General features: G+C 36.0%; 1 protein-coding gene across 6 annotated transcripts in view; it reads right to left on the reverse strand.

Moving 5' to 3' along the window:
- SYT1 (synaptotagmin 1) overlaps window positions 1-11,696 on the reverse strand; it is a 522,673-nt gene that overhangs the window by 323,786 nt on the left and 187,191 nt on the right. The gene's annotated exons all lie outside the window — the stretch shown is intronic.

Genomic DNA, 11,696 nt, shown 5'->3' on the forward strand with positions numbered 1-11,696 from the left:
GTTTATTCCCAGAGTTGTTTTTTTCCCCCCTCCCAATCTCCATCTCCCAAGGATTAGGCCCAATTATAATTAATTCTTTAATAATGAAACTGATACCCTTTTCAAGCATTTAGACCGGATACTAGATTAGAGTACACTATAAAATATGCTTCTGAGTGATTATGACCTAATTAATTACTTTAGACAGCTTTTTAAAGTTTGATTTGCTAATTGCTCTCTCTGAAATTGAAAGCAGGAAATAGAGCTGTTCAGCCCACCAGAGACTTCATTCCATTTGGCACAAAACCGGAGTGAAAGTTGATTTGTGTTGCTTTGCATGGTTGAGTTTGACAAGTGTGTTTGGGTTTCATAAAATAATCAAAGGTCATTTCTGGCTTGATTTTTTTTGCAACTACAACCCAAATTAATAAGAACAAAATCCAAAGCATGCAGGAGCTCTGGTATGGCATGAACTTCTGCCTTCCTGGTTCAGGTTTGCTGCATGGGTGCGTGCTTGCAGAAGTGAGGGTAGAGGTGATGATGCCATATGATTATCCTCAACCCTGAAAGGTGGAGGCACATAACATCATATATAGAAGTTCCTGGGTTTGTGGGCCTTGAACAAAAAATGTTCTCTGAGTCTCCGATGGTGACCCAGGGCAGTAGGATCCTAAGAGAGGCTGTATACTAGGATAAGGAATTGGGAAAATTTAAGTTCAGGAGGCGGTGCCCATATCTTCTCCTCTCTGTCTTTCTATACCACTGAGCAAATAAAAGCATGCTATACTTGCGTATTAAAGGGACAAAGTTTGTATTGATGTTTTACTTGGAAACCCCAGCAAGTCCACATTACAAGGTCTCTTTACAAACCTACTGCTAAAGAGAATCACCCATGGCCTTGTTTGAATTCATATCTTCTTAGCTATTTGCTTGAAAGTTCACATAAAGCTGTTTGGAAAAATGTGTTTTTTACAGAAATCTTGGCTTTATAAGAACATTTTCTCTAAGGGACTCCAAATGAAACAGGTGGTTTTTTTTAAAAGGACTTAGAACTGACTCTCAAAAATGCCTGCATATCAGAGTAGTTTCCTAATATGCTTAATATTTAAATGGAATTGAAGTGCATATCTTCAAATTCCAATTCCACAGTTCTATAACTCCATCATTCTGCTTAATACACGAAGCAGAAGTTAAAGTCAACTGTAAAATTCAATACACATGAAGATTAATTTTTTGTTCAAGAAACATCTGAAAGAATGGAAAGGCATGAGCTATATGATTTAAATAACATAAAACCATTTCCCCTGACATCTACTACATTAAACTCTTCCTGACATTTCAAAGACTTTTTAAAAATACCTGTTCTTTTAAAAAGCATGGTTACTTTTACTTCTATTTTTTTAAAATATGTTTTTATTGATTTTAGAGAGAGTAGGGAGAGGGACAGAGAGAAACATCGATCAATTGCCTCCTATATGCTCCCCAACCAGGGACTGAAACTGCAACCTGGGCATGTACCCTGACTGAGAATCAAACTGGCGACCTTTAGGTTCATGGGATGACACTCAACCAACTGATCCACACTGGGAAGGGAAAGTGTGTTGGTTTGTTTGTTTATTTATTTTAAGTTGGGGTAAGTCACAACTTAAATGGCTTGTCATAGAAGGAAGGTTTGTTTCTATGAATGAATATCCAAAAGCATACTTTACTGACTGTTTTGAGGAAATAGATAAGTAAAACTATGTAATGTATATTTCTTTGAAAGTTTTAAGGTTTTATTCAGATTTCAGAGACATATTAATGTGAACTCAGTAGACCTTATTAATATTTCCTACAATATTAAAAAAGTGATCAAATTGAAAAATGTGGTTGCTTACTTAGTATCTAAATTAGTATATTTTGTGAGGGAAATCGACCAAACCAAGAGTAGCTGGAAATCATTAATTATAATAAATAATACTTCATATTTCTCCATTACATTTTAATATATATATTAAATATATATATATTTGTTATTGATTTCAGAGAAAAGGGAGAGAGAGAGAGATAGAGAAAGAGAGAGAGAGAGAGAGAGAGAGAGAGACACACACACAGTAATGATGACAGAGAATCATTGATCGGCTGCCACCTGCTGCTCTACACTGGGGATCAAGCCTGCAACCTAGGCATGTGGCCTGACCAGGAATCGATCCATGACCTCCTGGTTCACAGAACAACCACGGAGCAATGCTGGCCAGGTTCCATGACAATGTGAACATCTTGTATGTACCATGTGTTTGCAGTATTACAAACATTATTTCATTTGTTCCTCATCAAGCAAGGGTTTTTTTCCCCCCACTGTTTAAATCCAGTATCAGAGTAAGTATAATTCCTGATATTTAATGCATGGAAATGCAGTGCTGCCCATGGCTCCTGAGCACTCACTCTGTTGCCTCCCTAAATGCCACTGAGTTTGGTTTGGGAACGAAAAGATGTGCCACATACTGTTAATGGGAAATATATAGGTTATAAAGTTATGATTATCTAGAAAAATACTGTACATATATATAAAAATGCACTGTTACAAAAATAACTGAACTTTACAAGTCTGGTAACTTGTCCAGCCATTGGCAGCTCTGAGCCCCATCTGTGACACAGGTGATGAAGAGAAGCCACACACCCACACGGCAGCCTGCAAGAGGCAGGCAGGAGTAGATGCCATACCAGACCTCCTGCCATGCTTTGGAGTTTATTCTTAATAATTTGGGTTGTAGTTCCAAAAAAAAAAAAAAGAAAAAAAAGAAAAAGAAAGAAATCCAGGCCAGAAATGACCTGTGATTTACTAATTGGGCTCTCTGAAATGATGAAGAGGTTACCTTACTTCTGATAACATTTTGTATCCTTAATTAAGTTGGCAGTATAACTTTGATGTGTCTCTGTGTTTGGGATTTTATGAGCAACTGTATTGTATGTGCTTTTGTATGTATATATGATATGTGTGTGGTAGAGTCTGGCATAACTTTTGTGTGTGTATGTGTGAGATTAGTACATCATGTGTGTGGCTGATGTATACATGCCTGTGGGTGAATATGTAGTTGGTCTTTTCCTTCAGATCCCCTATCCAATAGATTTTTGTTGAATATCTCTTTTGCTATCTTGTGAATAATTACTTTGTTCTTTTGTAATTTTTGAAACCCTTTATCTAGAGCACTAACTTTTCCTCTTCCCATATCTTATTTTTTCAATTTTATGTAAGTCAATTAAACTGTAAGATAATGAAGAGAAAGAAAATTCAAACCAATTTACACAGCACCTTCTATGCATATAAACACACAAAGACTAATTAATGTTCTTTTCTTGTATAATTTGGACTGTCATATAGATTTTAACAGATAATATTTAGTCTGATTTGATTCAGAAACTGGGCAGTAATTATGATGCATTAAGGTACTACAATTGAACCCTGAACAACAGAGAATTGAACTGCATGGGTCCACTAATATGTGCATTTTTTTCAATAAGAATATTGGAAACTTTTTGGAGATCTCCTTATTACCATGAAGCAATCATAATAATGGCAGTAAATTACACACAATCATATTGCTGCTTCTTCATTAACAATGCATGATTCATTACAATAGTAAATAAATGACTTTCTTTTTCACATATATTTTTACTTCTGATGTCTTGTGTTAGTAATATGCATAACATAAAGTGTTTTATATCACAGAAAGCAATACTCATGGTGGTACTGAAAGATGATTCATCTTGTAAACAGATTATATAAACTTATGGTAGTGATAAATATTAGCACAGTAGTGAAAATGTATTTTCTCATGATATCCTTAACATTTTTTTCACTAGATTACTTACTTGTAAGAATTTAGTATACAATACATATACAAAATGTGGGTTAATAGATGTTTAAGGTATTGGTAAAGCTTCCAGTCAATAGTAGGCTATTGGTTGTTAAGCTTTTAGGAAATCAAAAATTATATGTGGATTTTTCACTGCATGGTGAAGGGGTGTGTGTATCAATTTCAGTGCTTATAATCCTTACATTGTTCAAGAGTTAAATAAATATTTTAAATCATCCTTGATTTTATTTCCTAAGATTATTATTATTACTTTTAATCTTCTTGCCTTTAGTGATTGCTAATTATTGTTACTTGGATATTTATTTTTCAGTAGCAAAAAGATAGAAGAAACAAAAAATAGCAGCTGTAGTTGATATGTTTGTATTTAAGATACAACATATTTTATTGTTTATAATAAAATTATCTATACAAAAGCCATAGGTGTTAATTTTAATATTTGCACAAGACCTGCTTTTCTAACTGTTGATGTTATTTTCTGTTGAGATTCTAGAGCCTAGGGAACTTTTGCGTTTTGTTTATTTGTTAATTTTCACTCTTATTTCCCTGAAACAAGAGACTTTGTATGGCCCTCAAGTGCAAGGACTTCAGATCAATTCTTCATATTACACATGATTGCCTCTTGATTACATAACTTCTGGGTGCAATGCTCTTAACAAAGTATTGTAGGTAATAAATCATAATGGATAAAAAAAAATTTCTTGCCCCAGGTATGGCAAAAATTGAAAACAAGACTCAATCATTAGCAAAGAAAGAGCTGCCTCCTCTGATATACACTCTACACTTGGGTTCCTATTTGGAATGCATGAAGAGCAGTAGAAGGGCAGCAGGAAACCCCTGAAAGCTCTAGAAGTGATAGGAAAATCAGGGGTTTTCTTAGGATTGATGAAGGCAGGGGTGAGAGTAAAGAAAAGAGAAACTAAGGAATGCCTTAGCAGGAGAATGAATAGAATAGCATATGGTTTTTACATGGGGGAGTGGTTAGTTCCTATTAAGAGCACTGGTACAAATTAGCATAATCCCTTCTACTGAGACCAAAGAGAAAACAAAGAAATACATACACTCACATACTAACAATTATGTATAGTGAATTTTGCATTAGTTAGGAGTATTTTAATATACAAATTTATAGGTTGACAGAAAATTCTTTTGCCTTCCCACTTCATTTGTTACATTACAAAAAGATATAAAAGATATTGTTGTCTTCTCATATGTAAAATGGAAATATTTTAATAAGAAAAATACCTTCCAAACGAGTGTGAATAAAAATATCTAAGATCAGATTTCTGGTCTTATAGAAAACTCATTTCACATTCGTGCACCAGTGGGTTCTCCCAGCCTGGACTGAAGGATCAGGACAAACAGGCTCTCCAACATCCCCCAAGGATTCTGTACTGCAAGAGGTACAGGCCAGGCTGAGGGACCTCACCGATGCATGATGGGGCTAGGGAGCGACGCAGGAGGTTGGCCAGCTGAAGAGGAAACACAGGAGGGCTCCAGGGTGTGCCTGGTCTATCTCTCTCAGTCTCTTTCACTCCTTTATTCCTTACTTTTTTGTTCCCTTTCTTCTTCAAATATTCTTTGAGTCTAGCCCTCAACACTAGCACAGGGTCTGTTACTGTTGAATGATGGAATAGAATTATCTACTGTGTGCTAAGCATTGTGCTGGAAGTGTTCTCTGGATTGGTGGGTATAAGGGGATGGGTAGGCTACCCAATTGCTGGCTGACTTTGCTTATATCCAGCAGGTCAGATGGGTGTCACAGTACAGGTATGTCCTAGATGCTCTGGGAATATAGAAGAGAGAAAGAAACCAACTCAGCTAAGGATGAGTTTGGGTCTGGAAAAGTGGGGTCAAACTCTCGAACCAAAGCTCTGGTGTGTGAAAGAACATGGTACTTTCTGGAATGGGGAGTAGGTTGGTTTTATGTCCCCATGGGAGTTGGAGGGTGGTGTACATGTGCCTTTTATCCGTTTTAATTTTCCCCCCATACTTATTCTTCCACTTTTTTCATTTGTTGTTCCCATTACCCAATTGGTACTTCCATCCATAAATTATTTCAGAAAATCTAATGTCGTGAGTGTTGGAACCAATGATACAGAAATATACTTACTACCCATTTTTATATTATCTTACCTCTGGGTGATACTGTAGTTGTCCTTTCTGTCTTTGTCTTTTTCCTCCCCTCTCCCCCATGTTTATTCATGTACATTGGAGATAGGATGCTTTGATTTATATGGAGATATAGGAATAAATTGCACAGACTAAAATACCTTTAAAGGGCAGGACGCTGTGGGTGGGATCGTGGGAAGAGATAGCAGGAAATAGCGGTTACGTACTAGTATGAATTATCTATATAGTTTTCTGGGGCATAGAAGTTTGCTATTATGCTTCTGCTTTAGGTACCTATTGCCTAGGTAGGCATAATCCCCAATATTGTTCAAGGGTATCAATAGTCAAATTCTCCCTCATAACATATGAACATAAATTAGTAGTGTTAACAATAAAGCCATTATTACAAATAATGCTAAATTAGCAAAGGGTAATATCTTATTGCAGGGAAATCCATAATCCATATGAGAGAAAATGATGCAAAATATAGATACTGGTTTTGTGAGGTTAAAAGAGGCACCACATGTGAAATTGCTATGCAAATGATGGTGTACTCTGCAAATCCAAACAATACCAGTATCAGTTTAGATAACTATAAGTCGAATATGATTAAAAAGATAAAAATAATTAGTATGGGATCAAATGACTTACCCTTTCAGAGTCTTAGTTTCCACATCTCTAAAATAGGGTATGATACCTACCTTATAGAGTTATCAAAATTATAGATAACCTGAAAATTGCTATGCACAGAGTGTGGCAAATGGTAGGCATTCAATAAATGATAGTTTATTTAATTATGATGATAACAGACATTGCTAATCATCCACAATTTTAGAAAAATCAAACAAATAAGATTTCTTTTAAATTGTACCAAGAAAACAAATACTTGCAATTTGGCTTATCTTGGATTCCAGATGTATAAAAACATAAGAAAACACCTTTGACTTTATATTTTAAGTTTTAGTCAGCCTGGGGGTTTTCTAAGAATAAACTTTACACATTTAAATAATAAGAGGTACATTGGAATGTGAGGCAGAGTAAAACGAGGAGAAAAAAATATACAGAGAAAACACAAGTCTTTGATGGCAACAGCTCAAGACAAGAGGGTGATTTTCAGAATGATAATAAGCACTCACTGCCCCATACCTCAGGGCTGCTCCAACCTCATGCACAGTGGGGAACTTCCTGTGTCCTTCAATATCAAATTGTACATGCAACTTATTTGTAACAGAACATTGAAAAGTCAATGAAGGCAAACCTGGTAGGCAGCTACTGTCAGAAAACATCTGAATCAATAGGACACTATCAGAATTGTCTTTCCCAAGCAAAACACACAACTGTATTAACCAAAAGCATAACAGTGCTGTGAAATTCCCTCACTGCAGTAACTTAAAGCTACATAGAGCTTGGCAAGCAGGCTTTAGTGTCTGTCCCAGAGGTAAGAAAATAGCAGCCAATGTTATTATGAATCACACTATTGAGAAGCATCACCTGAGAAGATGTGGTGCTTCTGGATGAGAGGCAAAGCCATACACTTACATCTTTCCTCATCTGTATAATGCAAGAACATTAAAAAATGAATGCAAGCTAACAAAACTTATTTAAAATTGTTACTATTATTCTATTACTAAAGATTCCACAGAGAGAGAAACTAAGCAAACACACACACACACACACACACATACACACACACACACACATACACACACACACACTGGAATGTTATTTAGCCTTAAAGAGGATGGGAATTCTGACCCACGCTGCAACCTTCAAGACTTCATGCTAAGTAAAATAGGTCAGACACAGAAGGACAAATACTGTATCATTTCACTTATATGAGGTACCTTAAAGTGTTCAAGGAGACTTGAAATTGGAATGGTTAGCTTCCAGGGTTGTGGGGAGAGGGGATGGGGAATTAGTGCTTAATGGAATGCAGTTTCAGTTTGGGAAGATGGAAAAGTTCTGGAGGTTGTACAACTGTGCGAATATCCCATGGTTAAAACAGTAAATTTTATGTTACATAGATTTTACCAAAATTTTAAAAAGGTCAAAATGACATTGAAATCCTAACACTCGATGTGATGGTATTAGGAGGTGGGGCTTTGCAGGGTGGCTAGTTCATGAGAATGGAGCCTTTAGGGTTAGTGTCTTTAGAAAAAGGGACCCCAGAGAGCCCTCCTGCCCTCTTTTTCCCCATGAGGATAAAGTGAGCGTCTGTCATGCACGAGGCCCCCCACTAGAACACAGCCTGCTGGCACTCTGGACACAGGCTTCTAGACTCCAGAACAGTGAGAATCCATGTCTGTTGTTTATAAGCCACCCAGCCTATGACAGTGTATTATAGCAGCCTGAATCAAGGCAATGGTACAAATGAAATAATTTTCTTTATATTGAGGAGACACAAGTATTTACTTCATGAAGCCATACTTCTATAATTTGGGTATTTAAAAACTATAAAAATAAAAATGTAGATAACTAGTATTATTTAGTCAAGCACTTTACATAATTTACAATACAGGAGAAAAAAGCCGGTAAGTGTAGCCTACTCCACCTCACGGACACAAGCTTCTATCAGGAGCCTCACGAGAACCACTGGGGAAACGTGTTGTGTTAAAATAAATAAATTCTGGGCTCCTAAGTGGGTGATCAGAAAGAAATATAACACCTCAAAGGCAGTGCAGGAATGCTGCCCCCAGGGCCTGTGGTTCCTGGCCCCCTTGTCATACTACCTAGTTCCTCACTACAGGACCTCCTCTGCCTGACATCCCTGATGCCATTTGCTTATTTGGGTTAAGAATGTGTGTATTGCCGGTGGAGGAACAGACAGGAGAGAGGGCAGATGTGAGTACCTGACCCCATTCCTTTTTTCCTAGATGTTTTCTCACTCGCTGAATTGAGGCATTTTGATCAAGAGAAAAGTGGGGCTGGGAAATTTGAAGCCAAAACCACTTTAAAGAGACAGCAGCTGAGAATATCAGATGGGAGCGGGATCACATCAGGAAAAAACAAAGGTTAGAAAGAGAGGGAAAGGCATGGAAAGCCAGCTTTACTTGTATTTCACGTTTTGGCCTGGGTTGACTGAGTGTGTCAGGAAAAATGGAGAAACGTTTTGTTCCTGTCTTCCTCTCATCACCCCGTCCCCAGCCCCAATGCTGCAAATACTGTGATTCAGCTTAGACTGGGTCTTTATGGGTTTATTGGTGTATCCATGCTGAGGAAATATCCATCTTCTGAAATGGAAAGAAAACATATCTCTCCCCTAGGTTGAGGGCTGCCTGTATTTTTTCCTCATTATTTCAGCTGTTTCACTTACTGACAAAGTTAACTTTGCCACTTGTGAAACACCGATAATAATAAAATCCAAAAGAAAAGGAAAATCCAAAACTAAATCCTTCATAGTTCAAGTATTACATACCTAATAAAAAACAAGTACCCAGGAGATGTTAGAGCAAATTGTATCAATGCTAACCTCAAACATCAAATGGATAAAGCAAAAAACCCTGAGCAACTTACAAAAATACTGCTAAGAATTATTGTTAAAATACATCTCAGACTATTGAAAATTTATACAATATCACTTTGGGGGTCATTGAATTAGCAAATCAATGCAGTTTGATAATTTATTTAGAGGCATTTTTTCTCACTCCCCAACATCTTGTACCAATTCATAGGCTTTGCCAAGATTCTTTTGAAAGCAATAGCAGGGTGAAGCAATTTATAACAACAAGCGAACAGGGAACATAAATTGCTTAAATGTACGATGGAGCATATGCTGAACCAGATTTCTCATATTTTAAAATAGGAAAGAAAATTGTTTGTAGTTCATATAAGGATTAAAGTTTGAGGTAAGAAGAAAAATGGTGTTTACCATAAATTATATATTTGCTGATACAGAAATAGTTATTTTTAAGATTGGGATATGCTTATTTTTAAAGGCAGAACAAGATTTGGCATTAAAATGGGGAGTGGTATTAGTATTGATATTCCACCTCGGTATTATAAATGTATTTTTACAGTACTTGTAAAAGAACAACTAAAGCAATAAAGCCAAGTGAAAATTGGTGGATATGAAATTTACCAACAAAAATCATTGAAATACTAAAACAAGAAGAAAAATAAAAAATATTATTTATCATGAGGGAAAGAGCAGCTGTTCTTTAAAATGATGCATGCAATAACATGTGTTGGATGTAATTTATTTCTGAAAACTTATTCAGTCTACAGTGCTGTTAGGTTGATTTTCTCTGAAGAAAATAACCACATTTTGATCCCAAAGGAAGTACTTTCCTTATAGGATAGAATGCCTTTTTGGTATCCTTCACAACTAAATGCATACTGATTCAGCTTAATTTATAGGGCCATGAAGAGTGTCAAAATATCTCAAGTCTTCTTTTTAAATTTTCTTAAATCAAATGTATGAGGGAACATTGGTTAATAAAATTATACAGGTTTCAAGTGTAAAATTCTATAATACAGCATCTGTTTGATGGTTGTGTGTTTACCACCTAAAGTCAAATCTTCCATCAACATATGTTTGATCTCCTTCATTATGCCCCAACCCCAGTTCCTCTGGCAATCATCATATTGTTGTTGATCCATATCTATGAGTTTGGTTTGTTTGGTCATTTGTTGCTTTTAGACTTATATTCTACATATGTGTGAAATCATATGGTTTTTAACTTTTTCTGTCTGACTTATTTCACTTAGCATGATAGTCTCAAGACCCATCCATATTATTGCAAATGGCAATATTTCATCTGTTCTTGTGGCTGAGTAGTATTCCATTATAATATGTACCACATCTTCTTTAACAAATCATCAGAGGAAATGAACAGTCAATTCTCACAAGAAGACATACAAATGGCCAATAGGTATATGAAAAGATACTTAGCTTCACTAGTTATCAATACTACAATGAGATACCACCTCACACCTGTTAGAATGGCTATTATCAAGACAAGTAATAACAAGTGTTGGAGAAGTTGTGGAGACAAAGGAACCCTGATTCATTGCTGGTGGAAATGTAAATTGGGATAGCCACAATGAAAAACATTATAGAGGTTCCTCAAAAAATTAAGAATAGAGTTACCATATGACACAGCAACCCATCTTCTGAAATTTAGAAAACATTAATTTGCAAAGATATATGTAGCCCCATGTTTATTTGCATAATTATTTATAGTGGCCAAGACACAGAAATGACCAAAGTGTCTTTCAGTAGGTGATTGGTCAAATCCCACTCATTATTATATATTATTATGTGTTATTATTATTATACACTGTTTTTAATAGGTGTGTGATCTTATATGTTATCACTTTTCCCTATGCTATTGGACTCTTCCCTATCAGAAAGCCAAGCCTCAGATTCCCTAACTCACTCTCTCTATATATATATTATGTGTGTAATATAATAATTCTTTCTACTATAAACATCATCCTAATGAGCTATGTCTACATAAGGTTTTGGGCAGGTAGAGATTGGGCAGAGTTGCTGATATAAAATTTAATTGGAATTTTGGTTGAAAGAAGTTTGAATTTTAAGAGTCTTCTTGAACCAATTCAAGATTCTCCATTTTTAATATAAGCACTTTCAGTTTATTTGGCAGATAGAAGAAATAAAGAGCGGTTAGTTAAGCCAGATTTCTCTTGATTCTGCCATTAGCTATTGAGAGCTAGCATAAATGACTGGACTTATCCTTCCTTCTAATGCCGGAAGAATTGATGGGCCAGATTTCCCAGACAGGAGTGAAG

This window comes from Pipistrellus hanaki (genome assembly GCF_964339955.1).
Source record: "Pipistrellus hanaki genome assembly, chromosome: 3".
NCBI lineage: Eukaryota > Metazoa > Chordata > Mammalia > Chiroptera > Vespertilionidae > Pipistrellus > Pipistrellus hanaki.